Below are 16021 nucleotides of genomic sequence, written 5' to 3' on the forward strand. Positions count from 1 at the left end.
CGTCCTTCAGCTGTAAAGCATATGATGATTCAGCTTCATACGGAAGCCACATAATAACTCTTTCCCATTCAGACAACAAGCAATGCAAGTTCATTTTCAAACACTTCCTGCTGGGAGACGCCTTCTTTTGGGGGAAACTCTCTCTGTAAGGAGATGTGTTTTGCAATGGTTCTGAAGTTCTGGTGAGAGCTGGATTACAACAGTCTTTGAGTAGGGAAACCCACTGATTCATCCTACTCACACCAGTCCCCGGCTGCTCTCTCCAAAACAGCGGTGTCCAGTGGTCAGCAGCCCAAAACACCTCCAGCACCTTCACCTCAACAGTGTCCCCTGACATGATCCTGAGCCATAACCCTCATCCTAATATGACTCATTACAACCTGATTTGGGGTCAGGTGGCGAGTCCTTATAAACTCTTTATAACTTTATAAATTAAAATACTCCCAGATTCCCAGTTTTATGCAATCACATGCATGAAATAGTAGTCTATCCTTTACTGTGTTATAGATCCAAATCAGTACTCGTGGCCATCAGTGCTGTACTATCTAGTAGACGTGTAGTACTGACAGTGGTCAGCAGCAGAACTGCTGCTGTCAATGTAGTAATACTGCATTTGGAAAAGCTTCCAGTCCACTCCAGATATTTTTTCTCGAAGCATCAGGGAGTTCCATACCATCAATATGACAGTTCTTTTCATATTACTGCTGACCATTTATACATACATACATGCATTTACCATTTATATGATCCAGCACTTTACTGCTATGATGAACCCCACACACAGCAGACCACCAATCACAATCGCAGCTGAGGGACCTCGGGTCGCCGAGCCATTATGAGTAGGAGGAACTTGATCAGCTAAAAGAAGAAAAGTTTACCGTTACACGACACAGTGCAGTGCAGCACAGCACAGTGGGCTACGTTGCAGTTAAGAGCAAAGCAGCAGAGTGCAAAGCAATTGGGAACAAAGAAAACAAGCAGAGTAAGTAATATAGTATTGAACAGTTCAGTACTGTACAGTACAAACTGGCCTGACCCAGCACATCTGTGATGCTCACACACTGGGTTGACTAAACAGAAGTATTGCCAATTGTGGATCACTGCTTTGAGAAATCGGCCACAGCTGCTTAATGCACAGGCAGCTGCTTGACTTTAGATGACTCAACCCGCCATCTAAATAAGCCGTCCTAGCCAAACATTTGTGCAATTACTAATTTACTGACCATTACACTCTGTTTCAAAACAGACCTACCACCTCATAGCCTGATCTCGTCAGGGGTGGGCAAGGCTGCATCTGGCCAGTACTGGGATGGGAGACCTCTGGGGAAAACCTGGACTCTGAAGTCAGAGGGGTTGGGTTGAACTGGGGAATGGCACTCTAGTCTAAGGAGCAAAAATTCCAAACCAGTGCCCCAGTAGGGTGATTGAGAACACTGTACCTTTGGAAAAGCTGTTCTTTAGATGAGACATTAAGACAAGGACCTTAAAATTGTTCTTGTGCTTTCACTGCTTTATTTGTAAGTATGTTGGCATCAAGTGCAGCATTGTGTTTAAATTTCACTTTGGAATGTACAGAAATCCCCCTCTAAATATAATTAGTGCAGCGGTTTCTCAGTCCACCACTAAATCTGCTGTGCAGTGAGGCTGCATGGCTCCCAGCAGTGAGGGGGATGAGAAGATTCCCTTCTGAGATGTAAAAGTGCTTTGAAATCCCTTGGGGGTAAAGAGCACAAATTAAATGTATTGAAAAGATTTTGTACAGTAAGCTGCAATTTCAGAAAGATAAATGTTTTCACAGAAAGTGGTAAGAGACATAGAAAAAGTCCAACATGAAAATGGATGTGTTCAACATAAAAAGCATGTATGCAAAAAGCACAGATAAGGCAGACTATACCTCTGAAAACCATACTCACTTGTCATGAAAGTAGATGGCTCAGAAGACGTACCTGGATACAAATACAAAAAGACTCCTGGTTTGTTGCAAGGAAGAATGGGTTGTTGGAATGCAGTTCTAGAAATGTGGGAAATGTTTATGTCTTTTGAGAAACATACACTTTATCTAATGAAATAACAGCAGAGATTGGGCCTAGCCAGCTCATATGTGTGTGTGTTAGGAAAGTAATCCAACAATCACATCCAGCTGTTGTATGAATGAAGAGATGGCATCCACCAGAAAAAAATGGCAGGGTAGTTTTTTCCAGACAGCCACACTTAATTCTTTCATGCTGTCTTCATCCTGTCAATTGTGGTGACCAAAACTGAATACAGAAGTCTAAATAAGGTCGTACTATTTCATTGTACAGTATTTACATGACACCTTCCTCATTTAACTGTATGTCCTAACATTTTGCCTTTTTATGGCTTCACAATATTGTGTAGAGGAAGGGAATGTGTCAACATACACACATTAATAACAAAAATCTTTGTTTTCTTTAAGCTTAGCTGGTATCCTGCCATCGATACAGAATCTCCTTAACCTTTCACTTACCGTCTTTACTCCCTTGTATGTTTGGAAGTATCTGGAAATGCAAAGATGTACTTCTATTTTTAATCATCTGTGTGTATTGTACCTTAGAGCTCTCCCTGTTCTCAGAGTGAAATCCTTTACTAACTGGGTCACTTGGGGGCCTCAACAGTTACTTTTCATCACCAGCAGAAAAACACATTTATTTTGTTTATGCCACAAATATTAGTTTACTCCTTCTGATACTTAAAAGCATGTTTAGAACTGAAATTGCAAACCACACAATTTAGTTGCACACTGTCTGCCTGCTCTTTCAGGGAGGGGACAGGATAAACACCAAAGCTTCCCTGTGCGATTCTGATGGCAAAACTCTAGGCAAGCAGGTGACTCATTCCCATAGCTCTGACAAAGGAGGGTTGATGTCTAGACCATAGTTTAAAGGCAGATTCTAATTTCTATTTCAAAGCAGGTAATACTGATATGGGCTTACCGTTAGATTTCTGGACTTCACATTCTGCAATAGACAAATGGAAAGGCAGGTTATTGTCTTATTAGAGAAATCAGTAATATTTCACAGCGGCATGTCACACTGTGACCTCAGTGCTGACATGATGGACCACAGCAAATTCGGTGACTGTTCTGTGAGATGAACAACTGTTAAATGTTAAAGAACAACTGGCTTTATGTACTGATGAGCAAATGATTTATAAACCCAATTCGGAGATGTTGTTATAGTATAAAACAAGCCGACTTGCTTTTTTCATTTGTGCATTGCGTGAGCCCAATGCTCTTTCATGTTTCATTTAAATTCAGTCGGAGAAGTTTACCAGTGCCGACACGCCGGTTTCTACTCTGTTGTGCTTTGGTTTTTCTTCCATAGTGTAGTGCTAGCTCTCAGAGCAAAACGACCACGTCGGCGTGAACCTTGCTTAATCATTAATCAGCAATGACGCTAGCCTCATTACTGACGCCTAATTGCGACCAGATACTGTACTGTTCCATGTGTAAGCGAAAGACTCCACAGGTGCTGGCTGTCAGTGGAAGAAAGGGGAAAAGAGACGCAAAATAGATTAACTCACCGAGGACCTCCAGCTTCTTTATAACCATCCCATGTTCACTTTCCAGGGCCAAGTCCATCTTGTCGTAGTCCGTCGTGGTCTTGGCGATGATAAAATGGATGGACGTGTCCGTTTGACAGAGAAAGGTGCCCTCCGTCTCGCACACAAAACCCGGATTCCCCTGCTCCGACGAGCAGGGTGGGATTTGCTCCGGCGGGGCGTGACACAGTTTCTGATGTGGGCGATCGTCCACGATGGTCACGGGCATACGAAGAGGGCCGGAAACGTTGTATTCAACAACATCCAATTGTCCGCGGCAAACTGAAAAAGCCCGCAAGAATAAAAGGCTCTGCATTCAAGAGTCTACGCATTCCTGAGCTGCACGCAGGAGAATTTGGCTTTTCAGCCACGAATTCTAAATGAGACAAGCAGAATTGCTTGACTTTAGTATCCAGACTACAGCACAATAGTAATAAAGCATTTATAAGCTAATACTTGCTAACATCGTCTCTCACAATATAACGGAGCGTATAGGGTATATCGGGCCTATATACCGTACCTAAAGTCACCGAATTGCAAAAAAAATCATTCCTAATCTCAATAACGAGGATGCGTGAGATTTTAAGGCTGGGTTTCTCACGAAAATTATGTATATTTTAAAAACAGACTGTAATATTGCAAATCGGGTTACAGGTACACAGTAGCGCTAATACATAAAATTATGTTAAATATCTGTGTACAATTTACTTACACTATTTTAGTAGGCTAAAACATCATATCAACCTCTCACACCTGAAGAAGGCTCCACGGCCGAAACGTTGTGTTTTCTTTCTTCTTTTTTTTCAGCATGGAATAAACCTATTACTTGTTCCTTTAAAATATCATATATAACGTAGACTTCTTTAAAAACCTTCCGTTGTTCTATTTAGCGTCTGCGCGTTGTAAGGCAATATATAAAGTCTCCAATAAACGAACTAGTGCAAAACGTTCGTCAGAGCAACATTTTCTAATAAACCGTTAGAAATGATAGCAGGTTTCTGTCCAGACCACAGAGACTTCTTGTGGCTGAAACAATTTATATTTACAAAGAAACTATTGTTGATGGCGTCACTTTGTATATTATGATCGATAACACGTCTTTACAATTTCTACAATTCCGCCCTTTGTGCGATTTAAACCAGGCAATTTTTTTCATTTCCCTGAACACGTAGTTAAGTCTGTTCTCGTTTAATCGCTGACAGCTTTATAACAGTATGTATAACTGTCAGTACTCCTCCATTTTATGTACTGTACTGCAATTATGGTCGTTTTTGTTTCAAAAATAGAACGAACCCGGGCAGTTGTGTGTATTACACGGACGTAGTTGTCAAGCGTGTTCGTGCGCCCTAACTATTAAAATAATATCATCTTGTGGAGCCCTGTTGGTAAATATTTATGTTCATGGCTCTGTGAGTATTTGCAGGGAAATGCAGTTTTACATTGGAAATTTTGTCAGATATTTCCTGCAACATAATATTGGTTTAGCAAAAAAATAAAAATAAAATGGTTCTCCAGTTACACACCCCTGCCAGTAAAGCTCACCTCGTATGGCAAACACCATTTAACACGAATAGGAAACAATCGATTCATACATTTGATAATTTATTTTAAATTCAACTACATTTAATAAAAATGTTAAAGATTATTTTCATGGCTGGGATGATTTAAAAAAAATCAGCATATTAGATCAATAAAACATCTGAATTTGTCTAGTTTTTTTTTTTTACTTTTAACAGCCTGTGGTCACGCCAGAAATGTTCACCTTCCTGGGTGTCTGAGCAGTCTGCAGCACATTGTTTAAGCCCTCCCTTTTCTATTTATTTACAGGTCTCACAGAAGAAATTAGAACACATCCTCTAGAACGCAAATGATTTCCTTCTTTAGCATTCACATGGGCTAGACCCTGTCGTTTAACAACAGCACTCGAAACAAAATCTGCTCACAGCCTGCAGTAGGTATTCAGGGTATTACTTAGTGCAAAGAGCGATATTCCATGGTGTAAACGTATGAAAACAATAACCAAAGAAAAGTAAAAATGTGGAAAATGTGTCAATGTCCTATTGCTAGAGTGAGCCATTAACGTTCTTGATTTAGCTGTTGAAAATGAATGAAGTGTTTCCGATTTGTGATGCCAAGTCTGTTAAAACCTCATTCAAGTAAGAGAGGGTTCATCCTCATACACAACAAGCCATAGGGTAGCTAAATGCAACGAGGTCTAGGCTAGGTCTGGAAGCACTACATTTTGTCTGCTGTTTCACAGAAGGCCCAGTGAAACAACAGTGTTAAACACTCCGTGAATATGGGCCATCTTTCTTACTACTGTGCTATTGTAGAACACCACCCATTTTATCTGTACAGTTTTCTCGGTATGATTACCACAGGCCTGACGCCTGCGTCAGACTGGGAAGCACGAAACGTATCGCCCCGCAGGCAGTGAATCATTTGAAAAGTTGGTTACTGTAAAAACTGCTTTCCACGACCAAACTATACGGATAGACATAAGGACGTGGTTAAAAATACCGGTTAGGGACAAGTAACCCCGTGAAAATACAGTAAATAAACCGTAATCTTAAATTTTCCCAGCAAAGCACAAAGTTCCTTTACTAGGCAAAAATACATTAATATTGTATGGTTTTATTACTTAATAGAAAGTGTTACCCGTGTTTATACAAGATGTTTTAGTGTGTCTAGACAAATGTTGTCCAGACCAAATATTGTAATAAAAGCAAATCAAGAATGTAGCACATGCAAAATCTCACATTATATGTATTAGATATGTAATTTTACATACATAGATGTTCTAGACCCTAAAAATAATGTTGTTAATAAAAATTACCATCACATCAGCAGTAGTAAAATGTCCGTAAAATATATTTTCAAGCTTCGATGAATATGCGAGCAAAAAACGTATTCACTCTAATTATAGTTGGTGAAATAAACAGAAGCGCTTCCAACTGCTGTCCAAAACACCTTCGTTGCAAAAAAAAATTATAAAAAAAATCAAACGTACTGTATCTACCACTGCCTCAGCTTGTTTTCAATCTGCCGCATTTCACTACACGACAGTCTTTTAGACATCGCAATTAGGCCTATACATGCATTATGTGTCTATCATATGTGAATCTGTATCTAGCATTAGAAAGTTGTATTATGTTGAGAATGCTTTTATGTTCCTCACCATTTATCGACACGTTAACGAATGAAAGGCGGTCCGAATCAGATTTCTGTCCACACATTTCCATCTTCAGATATCCAACGCACTCTTCCACCTATGCCCTTCAAATGCGGCCACTTAAAAGGCCCTCTTCTCGACTGTATTGGATCTCTTGCGTTTCGGTGACGTGTATTCACCCAATAATCGTCAGGGTTAGACACAGGGATACAGATTTTATTACAAGTTATCAGTCACACGGGGTAGACAGGCCATACGGCCCTCTCTAATTTTAAACATTTCTTAAGTTCTCGTGTCGTCTTGCGTTAAGTACTTTTTTTCTACAACTAACGGTTTCCTACAATTTGTCGATCTTTAAGTTTAATTTACTGTGTGCCTCTTGGTGCAACGACAATACTACTAATGTAAGTATATTACCACTCCTACTATTGCAAAGGAACAAGTAAAGATTTATTCCTTCTTCATTTGTGCTAATATTACTAATAATATTTACTACTTCTGTTGCTACCACTACCTTATGTTCCAAATACTCCGTTGCCAGATTCAGAGATTACACTTGGATCCGAGGTGGGATAAGGCAGCACATCGTTCACCCCATGTCCACCTCAAAACAAGCTATACTGAGCCACGTTGGAACGAGTTAGACAAAATAAATGTATCTCTCTGTGTCTGTGGTTTTGTCCTTGTTGAGAATTTAAAAAAAAACAAACAAACAAACGTGGACTTACGTTGTTTCCGATAATTTGTTGTTGTCGTTCCTGAAGCAGTGAACATCATGGTCAGCAGCGAAGACAGCAATGTCCCCCATACTACTGAGAAAAAAAAGAAAACAGAACTGTCAAACAATACCTACAGTATTCAATTGGGAACAGTGAAAATATCAGGATAAAGTATGGAGTGGGTGGGTAAAAACTTGGATTGCAGGACTAAAGTCTCATTTTCAGTTAATGGGGAAAAAAAGACACAGTTTATTAAAAACAAAACATATCACCTCAGTCAAAATATTTAAAATCCCCACTCAGAAATCACTTGCAATCCACACATTCAGTTCAAGCGCTGTTTAAAAACGATCTCCACCACAGAACCGCTTTATTAATCATTGTTGCGCCTACTTCAAAACTCACTCGCTCATCGTTTAGAATCCACATTTGCGTACATACAAATCTACATGGAAATAAAATTAGATATATTATTCACTTCGTACCTGATTTTACAAAATAAAAAGCCCACGAATTATTTTATTCAACCTTTCATTTGGAGAGCAAATTAGATTTTCGTGCATTATATATAACATTCTGCTTCCAGTGTTTATTAAAAAAACATTCTGGAATTAAGAGCATTGTGCAAGTGAAAAAAAAGACACGACCTTATTTACTCTTTTTCAAGACCAGTTTCTATCTCAAAATGTCCGCTCAGATGGCAATCTTAATGCCTTCGATGGGTTCGACATTAATTCCATTGTTGCGAAGGTGTTTTTCCCCCTCAGTATTCATGTGTTAGCTCATTCGATTCATTTAAATCTTTTCTCGTAGCTAGAATGACGAAATTAATCATCTCCGCATTTTATAGTTCAAAGAACATGAAAACATCAAAACACTTTTTCGAAAAAGCCCCTTACTGCATTTCAAACCGCGAAAAAAACTTTGGCGCAATCGGGTACAAGTTGAATAATATATATATATAAAAAATAACATAGATATAAAGTGTTCTACTTTTTTCTGTTATTTATGCCCGTCATGAAAACTCCGATGCGACGACAAATAAAAACATGACCTCGGTTGCTCTGAAGTCGAGAGTCGGAGTGGTTGCAAAGACCGTTTTATCTGATTAAACACATGGTACAAGAAAGAAAATACGTTAAAATGTACTATTTATATCACATTTCTCCCCAACCTTAAGAACATACGAGCTAAAATATTAAAAGTATACGACTTTTTTTTCTTTCCAAAAGAAAAAAAAACACAGGTCTTCTAATATTTTTTTCCTGCGATACTGAAAATAAAAAACACGTAAATGCGATTCTATTAGTTTCAGTGCGTTTATTTGCAGGTAAAAAAACAGCTTTCCCACCATAACTAAAAACGCAATATGAAAGACAGGATATATGCTCTGTGTGCGGCATGCATGAACTATTATTTCATCATGTGATGTGATACAACATATAAAACGAAACCTTACCTTTTGAAATAGTCATCTCAATATATTTTAGTTGTAATATGCGTGGTTAAAAACGGGGCAGTCACTTTAGATATCTCCCACGAGAAAAAACGCTGCAGAAATACTGTCTCGCTGTTCTATGGGAGATTGACGTGCAACATTGAAAAGCATCGCGCTGATTGGCTGTTCCGATTGGAATCACGTGCATCATTTCTAAACAGCTAACTGCAGCAAGAGAGCTCATACTCCATAATTTCAAAATGACAAATTATATACCCGTTTTTATAGCTGTTTATATACGATTCCATTTGAAATCATTGAAACTGTAATTGTCTGTCAAGAAGTGGTGCCTCAAAATTGCCTTTATGAAGAGAATCTGGATGAAATAGTAAAGGGCATTGTGCGTTTATTTCTTTTAATAGGTTGTCCAAACGTAGTTGGTTATGTGGCATGTTTTAAATTATATTACCGTTTCCACGGTTACGCCTACGTTTGTGGTTTTCTTTCTCACTGGTGTGAGCTGGCTAAGTGGGGGGAGATTTTATAGTGAATGCCTTTGTCTTGCACACCGATCGCATGGGTACTACAGAGCAAGAATTTTCTTTTTCTGATCCTTTACTGACGCTCGTCTCTCTCTTTCTCACTGTCTGATGTACCTGACGATGTATAGCGTTTTGAAAACCACGCACCTTTGTCTATGATTGTAGCATTGCCTTGTTTTTTTAAAGCTTTCATTTTGTATATAATGGCGAGCTAGGGCCGTTTGATCTCTGGCGGTTCCAGTTTTTCAGGAAACGTGCTAATACGCTGACAAGACGCGTTTAAAAATAAACAAACTCACTTGTAGAAGAGACGAGGTCGCCGATCCGGCGCACAGTGTGAGAGACCGCCTGAGCATGTGGAGTTTTTTCAGATGTTCTTCTTTTTTTCTTTTGCTCTCTGGATGCGACACCGGATTTGAGAATGGCCCTCAGTCGGCAGAATCTTCATGGCAAATCCAAAAGGTAATCCAAAAAGAAAAAGAACACCCAAATATCAGAGAAGACATTCAAAAGCCCGCACTGTTCTTGTAAAATCTCTGAAATAGTGCATATCAAACAGGGGTCCGCCTCTCGCTTAAGAGATGATGACCACAACAGGCAGAACAACATTAACGAGCTACTTGTTTTGAAAAACTGCGAACTGATTAAAAAGGTCGGAAATTTTCGGTAGGTCCTCTGTGGTAATAAGGAATCTTCAGGCATTGTGTTATTAGCTATATTAAGCTATATCAAGATGTCTCCGCTCGGTGAAAAAGCTACCAAAATGACTGCAGTTAGAGCAAAACACAGCAAGCTTCACACACAATGCAAATTGTCACGAGTAGGAAGAAGTGAATCATTCTCGTTTAGTTCTGACTTACAGTGGACGATTCCACTGTCCTATGATGTAGCAGCCGCTTTGTATGTGCTGTTATGTCTTTAATTGCTGTTTAGTGCCATAACCAAGCTAGCATGGAAAGTTTAACGGGAAATTTTAATTCATTTCGTAAATGCCAGAAAGGGCTGAATCCAGCACACCCCCTCACGGTTGTATTAGTATGTCTTTCTTTCTAGCCTGACCTATTAAATAAATACTGTACATCTGCAGCGTTAGACACTCATTCCAAGCTCTGATTAAAAACCTTATGAAACTGAATGAAAACCAGAGATTTAAAGAGACGGGAGTTTGCTCAGATCAAGAGTCATATCAATCATTTTGTATTAGAAAGTAATACTGTACTTGTTAAGTGAAACTGCATGCAACATCTCTGCCTGGATTATATATATATATAGCTTAGCTAATTCATGTGCAAATGTCCACCTTTTGATTTGGGCGTTTACAATAGGTTTATGTGCTATTTATAATTCCACTTTAGTGCTGTTTAATATGTATTCATATTCTTACATTGTCTCGTGTACTGTAGACCTAATTCATAATTTAGTAATACACGCAAACCAGAATGTAGACTGGAATATATATCTTTTTTATTATTTGAAAGAGGAAGGGATCGAACGATATGAACAGGTTATTCCAGACTCACTTAACCCTGTGTGTCCAAGTTCATTATTATTTATTTATTGTTTACAGATGGCACTTTTGTTGTTAGTAATATCAGCAGCCTGGTTTTACTACAGCAAGTAGTAATAGGCCTTAGCAATGACGATAATTTCATTTCGGTTTTTAAAAATGTTGTTCTATAAAGAACGGAAAACAAAACAACATTCTGAAACTAGACATTTGAAAACGTAATAGCCAATATATTGTTTAGGTCTGGGTGTCATTTGAAATAAAGCATCTTACTGCATTAATTTACATGCAGTAACACGACATTTACAAACACGACGAAGAAAACAACACCTATTATCTTTATCACCATCATCTTGCCTTACTTTTATTAAACTGTAAAGGATTCAATGAATTTATCGTGAATTTCGACGACTCCACGAGACCAGCACTTAATAAAATAAATTAACCATACCTGATCATTGTTGAGGAATGGACAGAAATTTCAAATTAAAACCGTCCTACACATATATGCTAAATTCGGGGGGGTGAATTAAAAACTGCGATTAAGCTAATGTTAAGAAATCATTGTTTTATAACAAAGAGGTTTTTTCTTCTAAGCAAAACACTCTATTATTTTCATTTTCCTTAAACAAGGAGTGGACTGACCCTCAACAATTTGCGCAGCTTAAATAGATTTTCGCATGTTCCTCACGTAACTCTCTCAATGTGTTTCATTGTATTTATTTTGTGTAACCGCCCTGTTTTTTTTTTATTTCGCAACAGTTTTTTTAACAATTAAGTACAAAACAAAAACTTCCCAAAGCATATAATGTCTATCTGTAATATACTGTATATTAAACACTTCAGAGGTGGTGAAAGTAGATGGGCCCTTCTAGAAGATTCAAAATATTTTTTTTTATTCACAATTGAGGACATTTGTCGTTTACTGTATTTTTTTACTGTGACAATTTTTTATGTTGTAGCCTGTTTATGCTTTTTTTATCAAAATAAAATCTCCATCCTACTGTATATGGCAGCTGTGCTTTAAAACGGTTTGAATTCTGGCTGATCTTAAAAATGTGTTGTTTACTGACGAAACTGAAAGCAGTTTTAGTGATTTGAGAATGATGTGTGTCACAAGAAAAGGAATTTGAAGTGCTTCAATAACATTTAGGAACTGGACTCCACAGTCATTTGCTACTTTGCTTTTTCTATGAATATGATATCTAATATACTGTGAACATATGGATCACTACTTTATCTAGTACTTGTGAAGCTGGGAAAGCAATGTATACATTTTGTACTGGAAATGCATTCCTGTCTCAGACACTTGAAGGCCTACATGCATTGAGTATACATGACATATTACACCCTGCCTAAAATATAATCAATAATAAAGGCGACTTAGTGCAGTCAGTCAGCACCAGAATTCCTGGATTGATTTGGCTCCAGAGCACCCATCTTTATAAAGTTTGCCTGTTCTCCCAGTGTGTGTGCTGTTCTTTGGATACTGGCAGTCTGGCTGTCATCTCTCAAGGGCAGAGACCACAGGCCAATTGCCAGAGATTAGCCACAACAAGGTGTGATGCTTAGTCCCCAAGATGGAGAAATCTGGGTACCCCACCTTATTATTAAGAGAGTGAATGGAAACAGATGCTCATGTATCAAGTGTCATTATTATGTCAGAACCTTTTCCCCCCTATATTTATTGTCAGTGCTATTTGTGCTATTGCACTAAAACAACCATGAATATAAACATGAGAAACTGAGGAAACAGTGATGTAGGTCATACAGTTTTCATACAGGCCTGTACACCATTCATTTGCCTGTGGTGTAGCATATGGTATATCAGGTGGGGAGCTGTGTCAGCATGCGTAGGCTGCAAAGGAACAAGTAACAGGTTTATTCCGTGCTGAAAAGAGAAGAGAGTAAACACAACGTTTCGGCTGTGGAGTCCTCTTCAGGTATTCCATGCCTTTTCGGCCTGGAATAAACCTATTACTTGTTCCTTTGCATACAGTATATGCCAGACACTTTGTACCAATAGTCCTGCGCACACTATACGAAATCAAATGACCATAACCATTATAATATTATACCCCAATACCAAAAGAAAAAAAAATCAAAACTTCATTTCAGTACTAAACACATTCACTTTCCAACTTCACACAGTGCTCAAGTATTTTCACTTACAGAAACAGAACCATGAAGAAACCAGTAGTTATAGTCATACTACAAGTGAAATAATGGCAACATTTATCTGTACTGTCTCCAAGCTCGAATTTAATCTTTGAAATGTACTGATAACACATACAAACTCACCCTTTTCCGGGCTGCTGGCTGTCTTTATGTCGTCTGCACTGAAATGTGTAATGTAGGTTTAATAAAAGATCAATTCTTGTTTTCTGTGGGTTTGTTATGGTGCCACAGAGCCAGATTATGACACAAATAATCATTTCATGGTATTAGTCCCCGTAACTGGTGACAAAAAGGTTGTGGGAAGCATATTAGTAAGCTATATATAAAAAGCACCTCCCACAGTGAATAACAATTGAAAATGTGCTCTTGGAGACATCTGTAATTAAAGATGCAAGCGTATAATTAAAGTAGGGACTGCTTTCGAAATGATTCACTATTGCAACACACCCATCTCCAATTAACCCCTGTGTGTGCGCATGCTGGCTGCTCTTATAGAAAATTAAATTGAATACATTATAGAAAACTACACTTGAAACTTAACAGTTGAGCTAAGGAAAGAATATGAATTGGCTGAGGGAAAGCAGAATCTTGTGGTAGCAACAGGCATACCACTCTAGAAAGTAACACAATCAGACTGGGAAAATAATGCAGCCACTAAATAATGCTTCATGTCAATCTTTTTGTAATCCCATCAGGCAGTTAGACTTTACAGGGAGATCATACGATTATTTACCTACACCTTTAATTTAATAGACTAAGCAGGTAAAAATCTGGAAACATCTTGTGGGTTACTGTGAGGGTACTGTATATATCCAGAGTGATCCAGGTTCCTTCTGCACTTTTTCTAAAGCTTTGAAGTATAACGTATAACCTTCCCTCCTCTTGTTTCCTGTGTCGTCTGATGTTGACTGTAAAATAAAACGAAGAATCCTTTGCTACATGATTAACTAATAGGACATTAATGATTAACTGATAGGACGATAGGACACATTATTAAATTACAGAGTAGTAAATAGATAACCTAAAAGAATGGTTCCACAGCTGAAACTGTTTTTTTTTTCACTTTCCAGCAAGGAATTAACTTCTCCCTAAATTACTATTTGTATAATAAAAAATATTCAAAACAACATGTATTTTAAAACACAGCGAATCCAATGCTAAATTAGTCATAACTTAGATTTGCGTTTATTAAATACTTATGACACAAATACATAATGACACAAGATTTGAAACACTTTACTGTGATAAAGAACACCTTTTAATTTTCAAAAGCAAACAACTTAGGTAAGTACAACACAATCAGGTGTTCAAAGAATATTGTAGTAAACACAATAACATAACATATTTTCTAGTAGTGTGTTGTTTGGGCCTATAGTGACAATAAGGACATATAATTGTGCTTTCTGTTCTACACATTTTTCTTTATTTTTGACTAAGAAATCTAGCCATCAGCATTGTGACCACTAGGCACTATAGACGTAAAATGCTCAGATTGGCGCGTATAGCGAATGCAAAGGTGAGTTTAATTATAGCACAGCTGACAGAACTTCGCGAAGTGGTAAAAGTCGGTTATCAATCTCGTTTGTTAGCAAAGCCATTACACAAGTTAATATAAACTCCCTGCACGCGTTTCTAATTTATTAAATGAATAACAACATGCGGCGATTGATGCACTAAGACTTAGGAAACCGAACGACTATTCGTTTCGTGCGGTAAGCGAAGAAATAAAAAAAAATGTAATAATAATTCCTTACACTTATGTAGCGCTTTTCTGGACACTCCACTCAAAGTGCTTTGCAGGTAATGGGGATTCCCCTCCACCACCACCAGTGTGTAGCCCCACCGGGATAACGCAGGACTGCGAGCTTTCGCTTTTAGGAATAATTTGTTGTTGCTGTTGCTGTTGCTCTTGCTCTTGCTCTCGATTGTCTGATTATCCCCAAGTTCTGTTCGGATCTTCTTTCGAAACGTTTAATGGGATCAATCTGAGCTTGAGGACGGCAAAACAAAGTCCGCTTAGACTTCAAACGAACTTCTGAGACAGAAGGGATCAAGTCCATCAATTTGGTCTGTTTACTGGGTTATAAGAGTGTTTGAAAACTATAAATTTTGTAGACTTAAGTTAGGAGGTAGCAAATATGTCATTTGAATGTCTATATTAATAAAGAAGCTGTCGCTTTTTCCTGAAGGCTAAAAAAAAGTTCATAATGAATTATTTACGGGGTAATTAATTAGTCCTTAAATAATTCTTTACAAGCTAATTAATACATGCACAGCACCTACCGAATACACCAAATGCGAATTAATACATATTGGATATAATTAATTTTATTCCTTTTCCAGGAATGGTTGGTAATGTATTTTTTTCTAGGCCTTCAGAAAATACAGGCCTCTATTTATAATAAATCTCTGGAGTTTGCGCTGAAAGTCCAGCTCTTCTTAATTTCCCCTGAAGGTTATACTAACAGATAAGACACACAAAACATTTATAATGACATTCTGAATTGTATGTTAGAAATAGCTTAAGGAATTTCATTGAGATAGCACAAGTACAACAAAAGCTAAGTGTGTGTACATATAATTAATAGGAAAAAACAGGAATCAGACCGTAAGTGCTAAAGCGTATAAGTTTTTGAAGTTTGACTTAAGAGAGCTAGGAGTGTTGTTGCATCCTACAGTTTTGGAAGAAGAATTTAAAAATCCAGCTTGTCTACCCTTTCGCTTTGGGCTAACGCAGACATAAACAATGAAATGAAAGAAGATTTTTTTTTTTCCCGGATAGTTTTGAAGCCAGCTCCACCCTCTAATACTGTAAACGGCAGTAGGTTGTAAGTGTGATCTTTGATTTAATGAAAACTAAAACCCACAGTAATAGGCGATAGAAATCACCTTTCGTGCTTCAGC

At 38.0% G+C, this 16021-nt stretch overlaps 1 long non-coding RNA gene across 4 annotated transcripts in view; it reads left to right on the top strand.

The window, feature by feature from the left end:
* The window catches only part of LOC107075445 (uncharacterized), a 44621-nt gene that overhangs the window by 8139 nt on the left and 20461 nt on the right, over window positions 1-16021 (top strand). For 2 of the 4 annotated variants that reach the window (XR_001476975.2, XR_011183823.1), the window contains exon 1: window positions 9805-9894. The exons of 1 other annotated variant lie outside the window; for it this stretch is intronic. This is a non-coding gene — a long non-coding RNA (uncharacterized lncRNA). Of the gene's footprint in view, window positions 1-9804; window positions 9895-14769; window positions 14830-16021 lie in introns of those variants that run through there. One more of the 4 variants, XR_011183824.1, reaches the window with a different exon arrangement.

The sequence above is a fragment of the Lepisosteus oculatus genome, chromosome 27, assembly GCF_040954835.1.
Source record: "Lepisosteus oculatus isolate fLepOcu1 chromosome 27, fLepOcu1.hap2, whole genome shotgun sequence".
Lineage (NCBI taxonomy): Eukaryota > Metazoa > Chordata > Actinopteri > Semionotiformes > Lepisosteidae > Lepisosteus > Lepisosteus oculatus.